Genomic DNA, 19847 nt, shown 5'->3' with positions numbered 1-19847 from the left:
AGATCAGCTGCAGTGTTTGAGTCCTCTCCTGAAGGAATTTGAGATCTTGTTGTATAAACAAGTCTTATTTTTAACATCATTTTCAGAAAATAGTTCCTAAATATGAGTAAGATTATGACCTTGTGATATAAACTATTAGTAAGTGCTGGAGCAATTCAAAATTGTGTAAACTTAAGCATAGACTGGGACTCATCAGAAGTCCTGATAAAGTACATGAAAATTCAACTGAAGTACAAAGAGATTGGAAGGCTTGGGTTTCTTTGGAAATGTACCATGATAATATTTAAAGTAGAGGGACTCCGTGCAAAAGTGCAGAGATAGCATTGATAATGAGAAGTTTAGTTTAAGGTAGTAGATTGACATGGTATGGTGGAATTTGGAGAGTGGAGGTACTAATGTGAAGGAAAACTATTGTATAGATACAGGATGAACATTCTTTTAAAAAAATGCTTTATTTATTTTTGAGAAAGAGATACAGTGACAGCGTGAGCAGGGGAGGGTCAGAGAGAGAGGGAGACACAGAATTCGAAGCAGACTGCAGGCTCTGAGCTGTTGTAACACAGAGCCTAATGCGTGGCTCAAACCCACGATCTGTGGGATCATGACCTGAGCCGAAGTCAGACGCTTAACCGACTGAGCCACCCAGCCGCTCCAGGATGAACATTCTTAAGGAATGTTGTCTAAAAACACACAATAGAAATGTATAACAGAAAGGTTTTTATTTTGTTCTGACTTTCTCTTGGATAAATATCCTGATGTTAACATATTACCATCACCTTATTAAGATTTATCATTCAACTTATTTATTTAGTTAGGAGTCTAGATTTATCTAACATTAAACATTAAACATTTTCTAACATTATCTAACTTAAGTATGAATCATATTGGAACTTAAAAATACTTGTATATTTTATTGACTTCAGGGTGTGTGACTTTATGTAAGCTAATATCCAGTTACCCAGCGTTTTTGGTAACAAGAAAATATTTAGGGGAGCCTGGGTGGCTCAGTCAGTTAAGCATCCGACTTTGGCTCAGATCAGGATCTCATGGTTCGTGGGTTCGAGACCCACACTGGGCTCTGTGGTGACAGCTAACTCAGAGCCTGGAGCCTGTTTCAGATTCTGTGTCTCCCTCTCTCTCTGACCCTCCCCTGCTCACGCTGTCTCTCTCTCTCTCAGAAATAAATAAAACATTTAAAAAATTAAAATAAAATAAAATAAAATTCATAGCAGTTACCAACACTGTCTTATAATAAATTAAAAGACGACAGTTATCTAGTGCAATATTGGATTTATATCTCCTCATAGAACAAGTGCATTGAACATTTTATACATCATTTCTACAGTATGTCTAAAGTTACTACTAAACATTTAATGATGGAAATATAACCAACATAGATTTACATTTTATTGTGAAGATTCTTAACATAAATCTCTGTAAATTTCCATTTAACACATATTTGGCCTATGAATTACTTAAAAGATTGTACAAAAGAGGAATGAGAGAGGATCAATGACTTGGCTAGTGTAAATGGAGACAAAAATAACCCATTGATAATAGTTGATGTCTTTTTAAATTCCTGAAGGCACTTTTCAGTATTTATGGTGAACTTGACTCAAATGCTAGTCAATCCTTAAGAGTATTAATTACTTGGAATTCTCCATGCTGCCTGTTTTTTTTTGTTTTTTTTTTTTTTACTTTCCACTCATATATTCTACGTTCTTTTCTTTTCTGTTTTTATGGAACACTTCAGGAATTTGCATGTCATCCTTGCACAGAGTCCATGCTAATCTTCTCTATATTATTCCAACTTTAGTATATATGTAACTGCCAAAGTGAGCACTCATATATTCTATATTTTTAAAAATACATTTTTGAAACTTTCTGACCAAGTTTTTAATTTATTAAAACATGTATAAATTTAGTTTTATCCCATCTAAAGTAGCAGCTAAGAAACTACTCTTTGGGAATCACGGTAATGAGTACTTTGGATATTATGGAATATATCTTCTTGCTCGTGTGCAGACTGTGTTAATCATAGAAAGCTCAACCCATTCTATTCTTTTGTATATTCCTCTACTTCAGAGGTTAGTGCCTATCTACATTTCTTCACTCAGCCTACAAGATAGAAATCCCTTGGGTCCTTCCACCCATTGTTTGCTTCTTTTAACTCTTGGCAGCTCCATTTTTGGCTCTGGTAGCTGTAGGAGAAACCTCTTTTTTTACATTCCCTGACAGGCCCTGAGATAATTCTGGGAAGCTTTACTAACCTGCCCTTCTAAACCTCTAGTGCTTTCTTTCCTTTGCAGAGGTTTTGTTGTGCTTTTCATAACTCTTAAGTGTATTTCAGATTAACCACAGTAGTTTACAGTTGCTGAAGCCTTTCTCATGCTAAGGTTCCAAACGAGTTTTAGCAGCTAGCTCCTAAGGAGACTGGAAAAAAGCCTTGATTACTAACTCTGTGCTAAACTGCTTTTCACAATGGGACATTCTACAATATTTGATATAGTCTTTAAAACAAATGATTTCTACCTTATGTTATTACTATTTGTATCATACTCCATTCTCAGCTTTCAAAATATTCCATGTCTGTACTTCTATACAAACGAGCTTGATTTTATTTAAAACCCTAGAGAGAAGTTAGAAGCTTCCAATTATGATGGAGAAACAAGTAAAAGTGGTATCAGTAAGGTCATGTGAATTGACACATAAATATAATAAAGTGTACTTTCTGGAAACATTATTTCTATAAAGGTAAAAGTGTTTTTTTCTTGGCTATAATTTATAAATAGGTAGAAGGAGAGCTGCTTCAATAAAATTTGAGCAAACAGACTCAGATGTTTCTAATGTGTTTCCAGTGTCCCAGGGTCAGGGATCAGCTCTAGTGTGAGGTGACAAAGATGTGCTCAGAATCTCACAACTAAAACCACACTGTAATGAATCCAATACCGTATAATGGAGAGTACATCAGATGTGTGATAGGAGGTGGAATGCCACTTTAATGAGGAAATCATTCAAAGTAGAATCTGAACTACAACTCCTAATGGTTGCTTTACAAATCAAATTGATCTGCTAGTATCATGTCAAATTATTTCTCCCATAGTTATCAAAGAAAATTTTTAACAGTCTAACAGGAGAACTGAGACATATTTTACCTTGATTTATGACTCACATTAGTCAGCTAAATTTTGTTGGCAGATTTCTTATTATAAAATTATTTAGGCTATAAATAAAAACACATTAAAAACTTTTTAAAAATATTGAAAAAAGCATATGAAATCTCAATGTGTTTTGTTTGTTATCATGAGTTATATAAATTATAAATATATAAATTATGTAAATGAGTTATATTTCTCATTTTAAAATATATTCCAATGTACTTTTGATTTTTTAAAAAATCTTTAAAAATATCTTAATAAACTAAAAATGGAAAATAATCCCATAATATGATAAACACCAATACCATATTTAACAGTAAAACATTAGAGCATCATTTACTAAATGTACTCAAATTAACATACCTACTTTATAATACATTAATAGATTTACGATAATAAAGGGTTTCATAGTTAAATAAATCTGGGAAGTGCTGGGTTAAAACTTTTCTTTTAATGCAGGACTTCTCAAAACCATTAATATGCTACTATTCATTGGGACTCTATAAGATAAATAATAATATGGTTGGATCACAAATGTATTTGGGCACAGCAAACTTCTTCTAGAGCACCTCCAACAAGCAGGGCTCTGAGAACTATGCCTTGACAAACACTGACATATTATTCAGCAGACGTAAGTCAGTGTGTACTAACCTTTTGTCAGCAATTACTTTTGTCTAACTCACCACAGATAGGTGTCATGTTAGTGATATGGTTAGATGTCATTGTGCATTAGAATCAGCTGAGGATGTTTGCCAAATTTCAGATTCCTAGGCTCTGCTCTCATTCAGCAGGTGCAGCCTGAGTTTCAGGAATCTACATGTTACCAATATCAAGTGAGTTTTCTGATGTAGGAATCTATAGTTTATACTTTTAGAGGCACCGTATTACAAAGCGTGGGTCAGTTAATAAATAGGAAAAAATGAATGTATTAATTATATAATTCTGAAACTGGATGCTTAATAGCACTGTGTTTTGTGCTGGTCTCAGCCCATCAATAAGTAATGTTTTGGTTGGACTTGCCTTTGTGGCTCTTATGATTGCAAGATGTCTTTCAGCAACAACTATCAGGAAACTTTGAAAAAAATAAAAATTTAATCCTTACAAGACCAGGAAATTACACAGCACATCTGGGGCCACACAGAAACCTCACAGGTAGAGAAAAAGAGCATATTAGGCCAGGGTTCTGCTTTTATTGAGGTCTAGGGTGGGGGCTTAGGATTTCCTAGGTTCAACTCTTTATTGATAAATTTAAAACATAGAATTGGGAATTTAGATAGAACACAGGAAGAGAAAAGGCAAGTGGCTTAAATGGTGTTATTAAAATCAACCAAGATCTCACAAAACAAAGTAAACTTAGTTTGGGGGCAATGTGAAGGAGTGGCCTGGCTCGTTTTCTAGTCTTACGGATGACAATGCACTTGCATTACAAAACAAAAAATAACAACAAGAAGAGAAAAACAACTGTCAAGTCTTAACACTACACACTGATATCACATATTGAAACTGGGACATTATGAAAAGTTTTTTGACAAAAGGTCAATTAGCATAAATGAATATATTAGTCATCTCTAATACTCATATGCCAAGCATGAACTCATTGATTCACTATTGTCTTAAATATTTGTGTAATGTGCACTTTTGATTATGCAACATATAACTAAAAGCAATGAAAATGCCCCTTCTCTTGTGAACTTCAACATCCACTTCCTCTTCCAGCATTGATTGTAGTTCTCTACGCATAGCATGGTATTTTGTGCTTTATGCCTCTCCTCATGCTATTCCCCAGTCTAAAATGTCCTTTTCCTTGTTTCTTCCCCTGGTTAATTTGTTCCCTGTTGAGTATGAATATTTATGGGTGGTTTGGAATGAGCATAACTTATTTATGTAGCTAAATGGGCAATGATTGCGGTTGGTAGAGTATATGCGTGTGCATGTATTTGATGAGACAGGAATAGTATTTGTTAGTCTGAAACAGGTTACTAAAGAGCCTAAAATTCCAAGGCAGGTTAAAAATTACAAGGCAGGTGATCCAGTAAGCTACAGATATATAGTAATTCGGGAAGGGATTAGCATGAGGAAGAGAGGCAGTTGAAATTCTACTCAGGGAGCACCTGTGTGGCTTTGTCGGCTGAGCGTCCTACTTCAGCTCAGGTCATGATCTCACAGTTCATGAGTTCAAGCCCCGCATCAGGCTCACTGCTCTCAGAATAGAGCCTGCTTCAGATCCTCTGTCTCCCTGTGTCTCAATGCGCCCCCACCAGCTTATTCTCTCTCTCTCAAAAATAAATAAAACATTAAAAAAATAAAGAAATTGCACTCAGTTTCCAGCATACCCTTTTTCACCCCAAATAATTTTGCTCATCACTGAATTTCATTCACTTTTTTTTTTGGTAAGAATTTCATTCCCTTTTGATTAATTTTCACACCTACTTGGATCTGTCTTAGGAGTAGCACTTTACTGTGCGTTAATAATGATTACTGGTTACTGACTGAATGGGATGGCTCTTTCTACCACATCTTCAGATTTCAGTCAAAGCACTTCTTTTTAATCATTCTGAAAATAAAAACAAATGCAATGCTTCTCAATTACTTCAGTATTACTACCTCTCAATCTTCAGGTAAAGAAATCATCATATCTTGCCATCTCCCTTATTCACAATCAATGCTACAATTTTTGTCAAGATGCCAAATATTTGCCATGATAGACATGTTGTAGATGGATTGTGGTCATAATGTTGGATAATGGAGAAGAATTCTATTTAAGATTTTTTAGAGATGTTAGATTTGACTCCCTTCTAGTGTGAGACTTGTTTCAGGATAAAAGAGAAGAAAGGATATTTCACTTAATTATGATTCATAATGTCAGGATTTAAGTGTTTTAGGGCCTTGTGGGAGCAGAAAAGGTAGTGGAAACAGGAAGCCAGGCTGCCATAAGCACACACATAACAAGTAATTAATTGACTACAGACATGAGGAAACCTACAGAGAACATTAGAAAATACTATTGTACATGAAATGTGTTAACAACAGTATCGTGAACAGCTGGATGCTGGATTTTTTATAACAAAGCAAGTCATTTTAATTTGATCTAAGCTTCAGCTTTTAATTGAATTTATAAGAACATGGGAAAATTAAAAAGCAGCTTCTGGCAATTCAGAAACAATATTTTGGCTCAGAGTCTAAGCCTCTCTCTAAATTTGGGAAATATAACTCGGGATAAAGATTGAGCAAAGAAAAATCATACTGTAATACCAAGGATGGAAGACCTATGCCTCTGATTTTAAATAGATTCTGATTTTCATTGTTTCTCAGAAAGGTTGCTGTTCCTTTGGACATAATGATATCTTACAGTGACCAACAAGTATGCTTTAATTATAGATAGTTGATTGAATCAGCTACATGACTTTTTCCTCTGTGAAAAGTCAAGAATATCATGTAGAATAATTTTTCAAAAACCTTCAAAGCGGAGCAGTTTGCTGAGGTCAGAGATGAATCTTCTTTGTTAATGGACCTCAAAAGAACTTGTAAAGAAATTTTTTTTTTTTTTAAATAATGCGACTTCATGTCTTTTGACTAGAGCTGGAGAAGACTTATGTGTTCAAAATTGCTGCTTTCTACAAGAAATCTAAAAGATCATTAGTTTTCTTTTCTTGAAAAGGGTACCCTGAACAATCATATTTATATCCCAATAACCTCAATGTATAATCTAACTTGTCACTGTTTTGCGTCCTTAGATGAAATCCTTTAGCGTTTTACTCCATCATTCAGTAGAACAATGCAGGGCAAAACAGAATATTCTGTGGTGGAAGACATGAATCATATTCTGGAGAAGGGGAGTACCTAAAGATAAAATATAGTTTTTCTTCTCCCTGCAGAGGTGATGGATCTCTTCTGCTTCTCCTTTTTCTTATAAAAGAACAAATTCAGTTGTTTTTACCCAGTTCCCAAATCACATCCAGCTGAAAATTTACTTTTTCAGAAACTATTGGGCCAGATTTTCTCAAGGAAAAAAAGTCAGCTCAACAGTCATCTGATTCATGTTTTCCCTAATTATATTTATCTCAGTTGATTCCTCCCTTTATTTGCCTTCTGTTGCATCTTATATACAATTTGAATGCATAATCAGACTTTTTAAAATTCTTTTCTTTTGCATGTGTTTATCTTAGATCTCATTCTAAATAATAAGCTTTTGTAGGGCAAACGTTCTCTCTCTTGTATGTTTTGCATTTTCTATACTGTCTAGAAAACTGCCATGTGTACTATAGGTGCTTAATAGAAATGATTAGTATAACATACCCATAAATGTCCTTAGATCACCTCTATATTGGCAAAGAGCACTTAAAAAACTATTTAGTGTCCAATAAATGGTGTGGAAATCTTTTTTATTATTTTTTCTTGATAAAGACATTATATAGGGACTCTGTGACTTGTCTACTTTAGCATTGTTTATTATGTAAATCATAGGTTGGAATTGGTAGATTGATACATGGAGGTAAGAATTCCTTTTATTAAAAAAAACCTTTGAAAATGCATTAATGAAAGCTTCAAACCTTAGGAATATTACATCTTTAAAAATATCATATCCAAATGTAGAATATAATCTCTAACTTAAGAGTTTGTGATGAAACTAGCTTCAGATTATTTTTGATAATTAGTAATGGCATCTGCTGATGTAAGTGAAGAACTGTAACAATTGCTTTGGTCAATCGTGGTTGGTGGTATGGAGTAGAGAAGAATACAGAAATATACAGCTGCTAGTAAGCTTGGGAATGAAAAGAATTTTGGAAAATACAGACAACTTCTGATTATCTCTGTATAGATAATTCATACCTCATGATGTATTTTAAATTTCATCACTGGCTACCTTCCTCTTGTGACCCAGTCCCTCACCCTTTTTCTCTATCAATTTTGTGGTCTTTGGAAACTTCCACTTAGTTGAATAGCTAGATTAAGGAAATATAATCAGCAAAGTAAATTTCTGAAGGAAATAACTGCATGGAATGAAAAACAAAACACATAGTTATATGCACACAGTTATAATATAGTAGATGCCAGATTATGGGCAAGTGTGCTTATGTGCTCATGTAGAACTGTTTATGCATTGTGAAATTTCCTTTCACAACACAGGTTGTTTAACAAACACATAAGTCTGAAGTAAGCAGTTGGATGAATTAATTGGTAATCCTTTGTGAAGAACATTGAATGATGTTCTCTGTTACTATAGGTATTGGCCAGACAATATTTGGATCCCATGCAACGTTATGTTTTTTCAATCTGTTTGGTCAGTTGTTGAACACGTGTAGAAAAGAAGTCTTCATAATAATGCAGGAATACTAATAGATTGAAATCTCCTGAAAGTGTGTGTTCGTTATTTTTCTTTTCTGGACCCTGTATGTAATACACTTAAAGTAAAGGAAAAGATAACCTCATGTGGATTTGACATAGGAATGAGTGAGTAAGTAGAGTAATACTGACTCAAACTTCCTCGCCAATACATTTCTTAATGTTGTCTAAAGTGTAGTATTAATGGAATTTTTAGACATTATCTGACTAAAAATTTGTTAAGAGCTAGACAGTTTAGAGTTGTGCCTTTCTAGACTGATTTTTTTTTTTGCATCTGCAAACTCTTTTTATTTATCTTGTCTCTTTACAAGCACTTAAAGGAGAGCAGAGCTCCCTTATCTTTTCCATTTGTATATGGTATGCACATACTATACCCTTGATAAATGTTTTCATGAATGAATAACCTGATGAATCCTTTTTTTCTTTATGTATATTGGTGTTTATTTATTTCAAGACAGATAGTTGTCTTTTCTTAAGGAAATCAGGAGACCAAGGCTTCCATGGCCCACTATAATATTTGCCACTCTCCATATGGAAGGATTCTTCCAATATCTTACTTCCAATACCATTTTCTCTTATTATTTCTGTTCTGGAACTTCTTTTCTATCCTTTTATTATGTTTGTACTTCATCATAAAATAAAATGAAAAAATACATCTCTAAAAAACATCCTCCAATTTCTTCTTATTCTTCCCAATTTGGTTACCAACACTGCATACTTTGTTATCATAAGGTAGTAATTCTATTTAAAAATAAGATTAAAAATTAATACTTTTGGAAGCTGTCTTTAGACATTTTAGTAGCCTATAACTCTGTTGAATCTGTGAGTTAATGAATGAGTGGATCCTGAATTTGACTTGTGAAGATTTGAAAAAGATATGGAAGTGTCTAGTCAACATTCTACCTTATAGGAATCCAAATGCTACAGTATACTTTTTCCTCTTTTCTGATTTCAGTAGACAGGACTTCTTTACTGTTTATTTTAGCTCCATGAGGTCTGAGACAATGGCTTTCATCTCCATCCTCCAAAAGAATGCATAAACATAATTCATCCTCTATGATTGTTTTTAGAGGGAATAAGTGCAAATAAAGGTAATATGACCAAGTGGCCACATTTACCTCCTAGCTGTTCCTCAAACCTGCTAATTAATTACCCATCTCAGGCCTTTTGCACTTGCTCTTTCCTCTGTTTTGAATGCTCTAGATACGTAGGAGTTAGACTTCATCATTTTATTTAGGCCTGTGTTAAAATGTTGCTTCTTTAGAAAAATTTTCTCTCTACATTATATTAAAACAGTCTACCTTCAACTACCTCAACCCAACTGCTCTTATCTTCCTTCATTTTTTCTTCATAGCACAGGTTACTATGACACTGTATTACGTTGTTATGTGTTGGATGTTTTGTCTTTCTGCCATGCCCTCCCCCCCATCCACTGCCATTATGGAATGTGAAATCCATTAGTCCTGGGACTATACTATTCCAGGGTTTCATCAGGAAACAGAAATCCTTGCAGATGATTCAAATAAAGGAACTATAAAGGATTATTTCCAGCAGTATGGGCAGGGCTACAAGAATAAACAAAGTATTCTTTTTCTTTTAACTCCAGTAGAGTTATCATACAGTGTTACATTAGTTTCATGTATACAATATAAGGTTCAACGCTTCCATATATCACCCAGTACTCATCATGACAAGTGCAGTCCGTAATCCCCATCACCCATTTCATCCATCTTTCCACCCACCTCTTCTGTGGTAAGCAAAGTATATTGAAACATGACTTGAAAAGACAAGAGGAAGAAAAAAATGTTAGTAAAGCCCAGTGAAAGCTGGATCTGGGAAGGAGGGATTGCCTGAAAGAACATGTAGTCTTGGAGAAACTCAACTACTGTCACAGAGAGACACAGCCTTGAAAGTCAGGAGGAGCAAAAGAAATTACAAACTTATTATTTATATATTCAAATCTTCTACTAGTGCACTTATTGTTGAAACTGGAGCAAAAGCCAGCTGACAAGGAAGCCCATGTGAAGTAGTTCTTAGAGGTCAGCTTCTTGGGGAACAGACCAGAGAAGTGTAGAGATTGAATCCTGTAAGGGAAACAATAAATTGCACAGGTGTATTGTTTGGCTCCATGCTGTGTCTTCATGTTCATAACAGTTACTAATATACTTTAGGTGCTCAATAGTTTTTGTTAAATACGATAATCAATAGTAGTGGAGAGTGAGGAGTAAAAAATTGTGGCATTGATCCAGGGTATTATTATATAGGTTTTGAGATCTTATTTTGGGGAGAGGATAGTTGTCCAAGGTTATATTTGGAGAAATTCACAGATAGCTACTTTAAAAAGAATGACATTCTGTGTCTTTTGTTTAACATCTCAATCTGGTAACCACTTAGTTTGTAATTTCTGTGTTAGATTTTTTTAAGTTTATTTATTTATTTTTGGGGGGAAGAGAGAGAGAGGAATTCTAAAGCAGACTGCGCTGACACCATGGCGCCTGATGCAGAGCTCCAAGTCACCAACTATGAGATCATGACCTGAACCAAAACCAAGAGTTGGACACTTAACCAACTGAGCCACCCATGAGCCCCCTGGGTTAGATCTTAATATTCATAGATCCTGGGAGAAATTATCCAGTCAGAAATCTTGGTAAAAATAGATGTTTATGTTCCTTAGAGTAAAAGGCACTGGACGATAGCTATGAAAATACTTTATTATTATACAAAGTAAGCAAAAATGTTTTAATGGCATCACTAATTAATTAGCTTTAACTTCTAGATTGATTCATGGGGATCCATGTAGATAAGCAGGAGAAATAGAGGACATAGGTATATCTATGATCTCAACTCTGTGTTGTGTACCTCTACTTCTTTCATTCTGTTTTATTATAATACCATTCAGATACCAATGTGAGCGATAAGTTAAAAGAAGGTATCATTCACTGAAATAGGGAAATCAGGAGAAGGATCAAGAGAGGGAAGATGATGTCTTTAGTTTGGACATGTTGAGTCTGAGTTACCTATTGGGTACCCAGGTGGCAGTATCTTGCTGCAATTGGGATATGTGGGTCTTAATCTGAAGTAAAAGGACTAAAAATTACTTGTTCACAGGTGGTAGTTAAATCATGAGAGAGGATAATATCACCTAGGGAGGAATTGCAACATAAGAAGAAACATAAGATCCTTGGATCTACTCCCTTCATCATCTCTCAACAAACCAGGAGCCAGAATGCTGTGTACCGAGATGCTTGTACTGAGTGTGTGGGTTTGGGATGGAGTGTTTCACAGCCTGCAGAACATGGAGCTCAAAATGACCTGAGAAGCAGTGTCAGAGAATGAAACCAAAATAATAAGTGATTCAGTTAATACCAACTTAAAGGTCGATCTGAAGTTGCTAGGCAAAGAGATTGAATCTGGGCATGAGACAATAATTATGACAAACCATCAGCAGCAGATCAGAATGCAGTAGTACAGGGGCGCCTGGGTGGTTCAGTCAGTTGAGCACCGACTTTAGCTCAGGTCATGATCTCAGTTTGTGAGTTTGAGCCCCACATCGGGCTCTGTGCTGACCGCTCAGAGCCTGGAGCCTGCTTCAGATTCTGTGTCTCCCTCTCTCTCTGACCCTCCCCCCACTCGCTCTCTGTCTTTCTCTCAAAAATAAACAAACATTTAAAAAAAAAAAAGAATGCAGTAGTATAATGACAGAATGTGGAGAGGTTCCGCGAGTGCTGGTGTATAGTCACCAGCATCTTTACTGAGACAACTGCAGCTAAAGTGGAGGTGGGAAGAAACTGCTAAGGTGTTGACCTGATCTAAAATAATAACTAAATGATGCAGAGATACAGCAGTAAGATAATCATTGGTAGATGATTTTGCCAAAACATTTTCAATGCAGTGGTGGGAACAAAAAGCAAACCATAGCAGACTGAGAAGTGAAGAAATAGAAAAAAAATGGAGGCAACAATTCCAGGTAAAGCTATTATTTCAAGGAGCTCACCTGTAAAGGCAAGAAGGGGCCAGTAACTATAGGAGGAGACAGGCTGTGGTGAGAATTTTTACTTTATTTTTAAAAAGTTTTGTTATTTATTTATTTTGAGAGAGAGAGAGAGAGAGAGAGAGAGAGAATGCCAAGCAGGCTTCTCACTGACAGCGTGGAGCTCAAAGCAGGGATCAATCCCACAAAATGTGAGATAATGACCTGAGTCTGGCACTTAATCACTTAGCCACCCAGGTGCGTGCTTTATTTTATTTTATTTTATTTTCTTTCATAGTTTACTGTCAGGTTGGTTTCCATATAACACCCAGTGCTCATCCCAACAAGTCCCCTCATCCACGCCCATTATCCCCCTCCCCCACCCCCATAGGCCCTCAGTTTGATCTAAGTATTCACGAGTCTCTAATGGTTAGCCTCCCTCCCTCTCCCCAACTATTTTTCTCTTTCTCCTCCCCCAAGGGTCCTCTGTTAAGTTTCTCCTAATCCACTTTGAAGTGAAAACATGGTATCTGTCTTTCTATGCCTGACTTATTTCACTCAGCATAACACACTCTACTTCCATCCTTGTTGCTACACATGGCCAGATTTCATTCTTTCTCATTGCCATGTAGTATTCCATCGTATAGATAAACCAAATCTTCTTGATCCATTCATCTGTTGATGGACACTTAGGCTCTTTCCATGTTTTGGCTATTGTTGAGAGTGCTGCTATGAACGTTGAGGTCCATGTGCCCCTATGCATCAGCACTCTTGTATCCCTTGGGTAAATTCCTAGCAGTGCTATTGCTGGGTCATAGGGGAGTTCTACTGTTAATTTTTTGAGGAACCTCCACACTGTTTTCCAGAGGGGCTGCACCAGTTAATATTCCCACCAGCAGTGTAGGAGGGTGTCCATTTCTCCACATCCTCGCCACCACCTAGTCTCCTGATTTGTTCATTTTAGCCAATCTGACCAACGTGAGGTGGTATCTCACTGTGGTCTTTTTTTTTTTTTTATTTCTAGGAGAGAGAGAGAGAGAGAGAGAGAGAGAGAGCGAGCGAGCAGGGGAGGGTCAGAGAGAGAGGGAGACACAGACTCTGAAATAGGCTCCAGGCTCTGAGCTGGCAGTCAGCACAGAGCCCGACGCGGGGCTCGAACCCACGAACCGCGAGATCATGACCTAAGCGAAAGTCGGACGCTTAACCGACTAAGCCACCCAGGAGCCCCTGTGGTCTTGATCTGCATTTCCCTGATGATGAGGGACTCTGAGCATTGTTTCAAGTGTCTGTTGCCCTGGATGTCCTCTTTGGAGAAGTATCTGTTCATGTCTTCTGCCCATTTCTTCACTGGATTATTGTTTTTCGGGTGTGGAGTTTGGTGAGTTCCTTATACATTTTGGATACTAGCCCCTTTTTCTGAAATGCCATTTGCAACTATCTTTTCCCATTCCATCAGTTGCCTATTAGTTTTGTTGATTGTTTCCTTTGCCGGGCAGAAGCTTTTTATCTTGATGAAGTTCCTGTAGTTCATATTTGCTCTTGATTCCCTTGCCTTTGGGGATGTGTCAAATAAGAAATTGCTGCGGTGGAGGTCAAGGTTGTTTCTTGCTTTCTCCTCTAGGGTTTTGATGGATTCATGTTTCACATTCAGGTCCTTTATCCAGTTTGCGTTTATTTTTGTGTATGGTGTGAGAAAATGATCTAGTTTCATTCTTCTGCATGTTGCTGTCCAGTTCTCCCAGCACCATCTGTTAAAGACGCTTTTTCCATTGGATACTCTTTCCTGCTTTGTTGAAAATTAGTTGGCCATACATTTGTGGGTCCAATTCTGGGTTCTCTGTTCTATTCCATTGGTCTATGTGTCTATTTTTGTGCCAATACCGTACTGTCTTGATGATTACAGCTTTGTAGTAGAGGCTAAAATGTGGGATTGTGATGCCTCCCATTTTGATTTTCTTCTTCAATATTACTTTGTCTATTAGGGGTCTTTTGTGGTTCTATATAAATTTTAGGATACTTTGTTCTAGCGTTGAGAAGAATGCTGGTGCAATTTTGATTGGGATTGCATTGAATGTGTAGATTGCTTTGGGTAGTAATGACGTTTTAACTATATTTATTCTTCCAATCCGTGAGCAGGGAATGTTTTTCCATTTCTTTGTGTCTTCTTCAATTTCCTTCATACATTTTCTATAGGTTTCATCATACAGATCTCTTGTATCTTTGGATAGGTTGGTTCCTATGTATTTTATGGGGTTTTTGTGTGTGTGTGTGTGTGTGTGTGTGTGTGCAATTATGAATGGGATCAGTTTCTTGATTTCTATTTCTGTTGTTTCATCATTGGTGTATAAGAATGCGACCGTTTTCTGTACGTTGATTTTGTACCTGCGACTTTGCTGAATTCATGGATCAGTTCTAGCATACTTTTGGTGGTGTCTGTCAGGTTTTCAATGTAGACTATCATGTCGTCTGCGAAAAGTAAAAGTTTGACTTCATCTTTGTAAATTCTGATGCCTTTTATTTCCTTTTGTTGTCTGATTGCTGATGTTAGGATTTACAGTACTATGTTATACAACAGTGGTGAGAAAAGACATCCCTTTCGTGTTCCTGATCTCAGATTGAAAGGTCTCCGTTTCTCCTCATTGAGGATGATGTTAGCTGAGGGCTTTTCATAAATTGCTTTTATGATATTTCAGTAAGTTCCTTCTATCCCGACTTTCTTGAGGGTCTTTATTAAGAAAGGATGCTGTATTTTGACAAATGTTTTTTTTTTTTTTTCTGTATCTATCAACTGGATCATATGGTTTTTATCTTTTCTTTTGATAATGTGATGTACCACAATAAATCATTTGTGAATATTGGACCAGTACTGTAACCCAGGAATGAATCCCAGTTGATCATGGTGGATAATTCTTTTTATGTGTTGTTGGATTCAATTTGCAAGTATCTTGTTGAGGATTTTTGCATTCGTATTCATCAAGGATATTGGCCTGTATTTTTCTTTTTTTGTTGGGTCTCTGTCTGGTGTGGGAATCAAAGTGATGCTGGCTTCGTAGAATGAGTCCAGAGATTTCCTTTCCATTTCTACTTTCTGAAATAGCTTGAGAAGAATGGGTATTAACTTTGATTTAAATGTCTGGTAGAGAACACATGAAACGATGCTCAGCATCCCACCTCATCAGGAAAATACAAATCAAAACCACACTGAGATACCACCTCACGCTGGTTGAAGTGGGAAAAATGAGCAAATCAGAGGACTCTAGATGTTGGTGAGGATGTGGAGAAACGTGCACCCTCCTACACTGTTGGTGGGAATATAAACTGGTGCAGCCCCTCTGGAAAACAGTGTGGAGGTTTCTCAAAAAATTAACACTAGAACTCCCCTAGGACCCAGCAATGGCACTGCTAGGAATTTCCCAAGGGATACAGGAGTGCTGATGCATAAGAGCACATGGACCCCAACGTTCATAGCAGCACTCTCAACAATAGCCAAAACATGGAAAGAGCCCAAGTGTCCATCAACTGATAAATGGATCAAGAAGATTTGGTTTATCTATACGATGGAATACTACATGGCAATGAGAAAGAATGAAATCTGGCCATGTATAGCAACAAGGATGGAAGTAGAGGGTGTTATGCTGAGCGAAATAAGTCAGGCACAGAAGGACAGATACTGTATGTTTGCACATATAGGAGGATTAGGAGGAACTTAACAGAGGACCATGGGAGAGAAGAAGGGGGGAAATAGTTGAGGAGAGGGAGAGAGGCAAACCATGAGAGACTCTTGAATACTGAGAACAAACTGAGGACTGATGGGTGTTGGGGAGAAGGGGGGAGATGGGCATGGAGGAGGGCACTTGTGGGGCTGTGCACTGGGTGTTATATGGAAATCAACTTGACAATAAACTATTTGTAAAAAAATAAATTAAAAAAAGAAGATGTGGTATATTCATACAATGGAATACTACATGGCAATGAGAAAGAATGAAATCTGGCCATGTGTAGCAACAAGGATGGAAGTAGAGGGTGTGATGCTGAGCGAAATAAGTCAGGCAGAGAAGGACAGATACCATATGTTTGCACATATAGGAGGGTTAGGAGAAACTTAATGGAGGACCGTTGGAGAGAAGAAGGGGGGAAATAGTGGGGGAGGGGGAGGGAGGCAAACCATGAGAGACTCTTGAATGCTGACAACAAACTGAGGACTGATGAGTGGGGAGGGGAGGGAGGAGATGGGCATGGAGGAGGGCACTTGTGGGGATGAACACTGGGTGTTCTTTGGAAACTAACTTGACAATAAACTATTAAAAAAAAAAAATGTCTTGTAGAATTCCCCAGGGAAGCTATCTGACCCAGGGCTCTTATTTGTTGGGAGATTACTCTTGGTTTCATTCATCTGTTTAATTGTTTTCTTGGATTCTATATTGTTTATTTCTGCCCTGATCTTTATTATTTCTCTTCTTTTGCTGGGCTTGTGGTGCTCTTGTGGTTCTGCTTCTGGTTCCTTTAGGTGTGCAGTTAGATTTTGTATTTGTACTTTGTCTAGTTTCATGAAATAAGCCTCGACTGCTATGTACTTTCCTCTTAGGGATTCATTTGCTGCATCCCAAAAGTTTGGATTGCTATATTTTCATTTTAATTTGTTTCCATATATTTTTAAAATCTTCTCTAATTACATGATTGGCCCATTCATACTTTCATACTTTAGTAGGGTTTTCTTTAATCTCCATGTATTTTGGAGGCTTCCCAGACTTTTCTCGGTGATTGATTTCAAGTTTCATAGCATTGTGATCTGAAAGTGTGCATGGTATGATCTCAATTCTTTTATATTTATTGAGGGCTGCTTTATGTCCCAGTATGTGATCTATCTTGGAGAATGTACCATGTGTACTTGAGAAGAAAGTGAATTCCCTGGCCTCAGGATGTAGAGTTCTAAATATATCTGTCAGATCCATCTGGTCCAATGTGTCTTTCAAGTCCATTGTTTCTTTAGTGATTTTCTGTCTAGGTGATCTATCCACTGCTGTACGTGGAGTATTAAAGTCCCCTGCAATTAGCACATTCTTATCCATAAGATTGTTTCTGTTTGTGATTAATTATTTTATGTATTTGGGGGCTTCCATATTCTATGTATAGACATTTCTAATTCTTAGCTCTTCCTGATGGATAGACCCTGTAATTATTATATAATGCCCTACTTCTTCCCTTGTTACTGCCTTTACATTAAAGTCTAGTTGGCCTGATATAAGTTGGCTACTCTGTCTTTCTTTTGACTTCCAACATCATGATAGATATTTCTCCATCCCTTTACTTTCAATTTTAAGGTGTCCTCATGTCTTAAATGAGTCACTTATAGACAGCAAAAGATGGATCTTTTGTTTTTATCCATTCTGCTACCCTATGTCTTTTGATTTGAGCATTTAGTCCATTTACATTCAGTGTTATTATTGAAAAATATGGGTTTAGAGTCTTTGTGTTCTTTGTAGGATTCATGCTTGTGGTGGTGTCTCTGATACCTAGTGTTCCTTGCAATGTTTCCCTCATAAAGTCCCCCTTAGGATTTCTTGTAGGGCTGGTTTAGTGATGATGAATTCTTTCAATTTTTGTTTATTTGGGAAGACTTTTATCTCTCCTTCTATTCTGAATGACAGGTTTGCTGGATAGAGGATTCGTTTTCTGCATATTTGTTCTGTTCATCACATTGAAGATCTCCTGCCATTCCTTTCAGGCCGCCACGTTTCATTCGATAGGTCTGTCACCACTCTGATAGGTCTCCCTTTGTATGATAGGGCCCTTTTCTCCCTAGCTGCCTTCAGAATTCTCTCTTTATCCTTATATTTTGCCAATTTCACTACTATATGTCGTGCAGAAGATCGATTCAAGTTTCGTCTGAAGGGAGCTCTCTTTGCCTTTGGATATCAATGTCTGTTTCCTACTCCAGACTGCGGAAGTTCTCAGTTATAATTTGTTAAAGTACTCCTTCAGTACCTTTCCCTTTCTCTTCCTTTTCTGTAATTCTTATGATACGGAAGTTGTTCCATTTGATTGTATTACTCAGTTCTTGAACTAACTCTCTTTTCATTCTCCTGGATCAGTTTATCTCTCTTTTTCTCAGTTTCCTCTATTTCTATCATTGTGTCTTCTAGTTCACCTATTCTCCTCTCTGCCTCTTCAATCCGTGTATTGGATGCCTCCATTTTATTATGCACCTCATTTATAGTATTTTTTAATTCATCACAACTATTTTGAGCTCCATAGTCTTTGTAGCAATAGATTCTTTGACGTCTTCCATGCCTTTTTCAAGCCATTGATTAATTTTATGACTAATATTTTAAATTCGTGTTCAGTTATGTTGCTTATATCGGTTTTGAGCAGTTCTTTAGCTGTCATTTCTTCCTGGAATTTCTTAGAGGAGAGTTCTTCCATTTTGTCATTTTGTCTAGATTTCTGTCTCTTGTTAGTTTTAAAAGCTTGTTATGCGCTCTGCACCTGCGAGTACTGCTATATTAATGAAGGCTCATTGACTGTCAGGATCTGTCTGTTCAGGATGTGTTCTTTTAATGGTGTCTCTTCGTCTCTCTTGTTGAGACTTTGGTTATTTTATTTCCCTACCTGTAGTGGTATTTGAGACTCTCCACCTTATGTATATTGGCATCGTTTCTTGAGGTAGCTCTGGAAAGGAAAACATACAGACAAACACACAATGAACAAAGTCACACAAACACATAGACAAATCCAACAAACAAGCAAACCGAAAGGGAGACATATAAGGAAAAAAAGAAAGAAATGACTAATTAAAAAGATCCAAAAGACAAAGGACAGTCTAAAAAGCATAAACCCAGAATTCCCAGTTACAAATAAGTAGCAGGGTGTATATAGTGCTGATGGAAGAGCACTTACAAAGAGAGAAATGACAGAGGCTGGGAGGAAGTGAATTTGGACAATGACCAGGCAGAGAGACTAAGAGGCTTAATTCAGAGAGAGAAAGAGAATATGGTAGGAGGTGAGGAGAAAGAAACGAAGATAATGTTACTCAGAGAAAGTATATAGTCTGATTACTCCAGAGGGAGAGAGATAGAAAGGTAGTGGTGGGGGTGTAGAATATACATCCAGAGAATGGATTAAATGTGACTGTTTAAGCAAACCAATAACCAGAGTGCCCAGTCCAGCAGAGGAGAGGGATACGAATGAGACAAGGGAAAATATATCTGAATAGAAAGAATTGATCTAGAATTAATCACAGCAGTGCATCAATGTTGATCATGTCCCGGGCTCTGGTTAAAAAAAGAAAGAAAGAAAAAGCAGCTCTCTAGTGGAGATGGGCGTGGTTTGGTGTAGGTAAGTCTTAGCCTCCACTGAGGTTCCACAGGCCACTCCCT

The 19847-nt window shown here is 36.9% G+C and overlaps 1 non-coding gene across 1 annotated transcript; it reads right to left on the bottom strand.

Moving 5' to 3' along the window:
* Positions 1–1733: 1733 nt before the first annotated feature.
* Positions 1734–1843, bottom strand: LOC120225565. Its single transcript, XR_005526831.1, has one exon. It is a non-coding gene; the product is annotated as a U6 spliceosomal RNA (small nuclear RNA).
* Positions 1844–19847: the final 18004 nt, after the last annotated feature.

Source organism: Hyaena hyaena, unplaced genomic scaffold (genome assembly GCF_003009895.1).
Source record: "Hyaena hyaena isolate Hyena2069 unplaced genomic scaffold, ASM300989v1 scaffold_1443, whole genome shotgun sequence".
NCBI lineage: Eukaryota > Metazoa > Chordata > Mammalia > Carnivora > Hyaenidae > Hyaena > Hyaena hyaena.
Note: the sequence above shows the minus strand (reverse complement) of the source record. Positions and strands in the feature narration are given on the sequence as shown.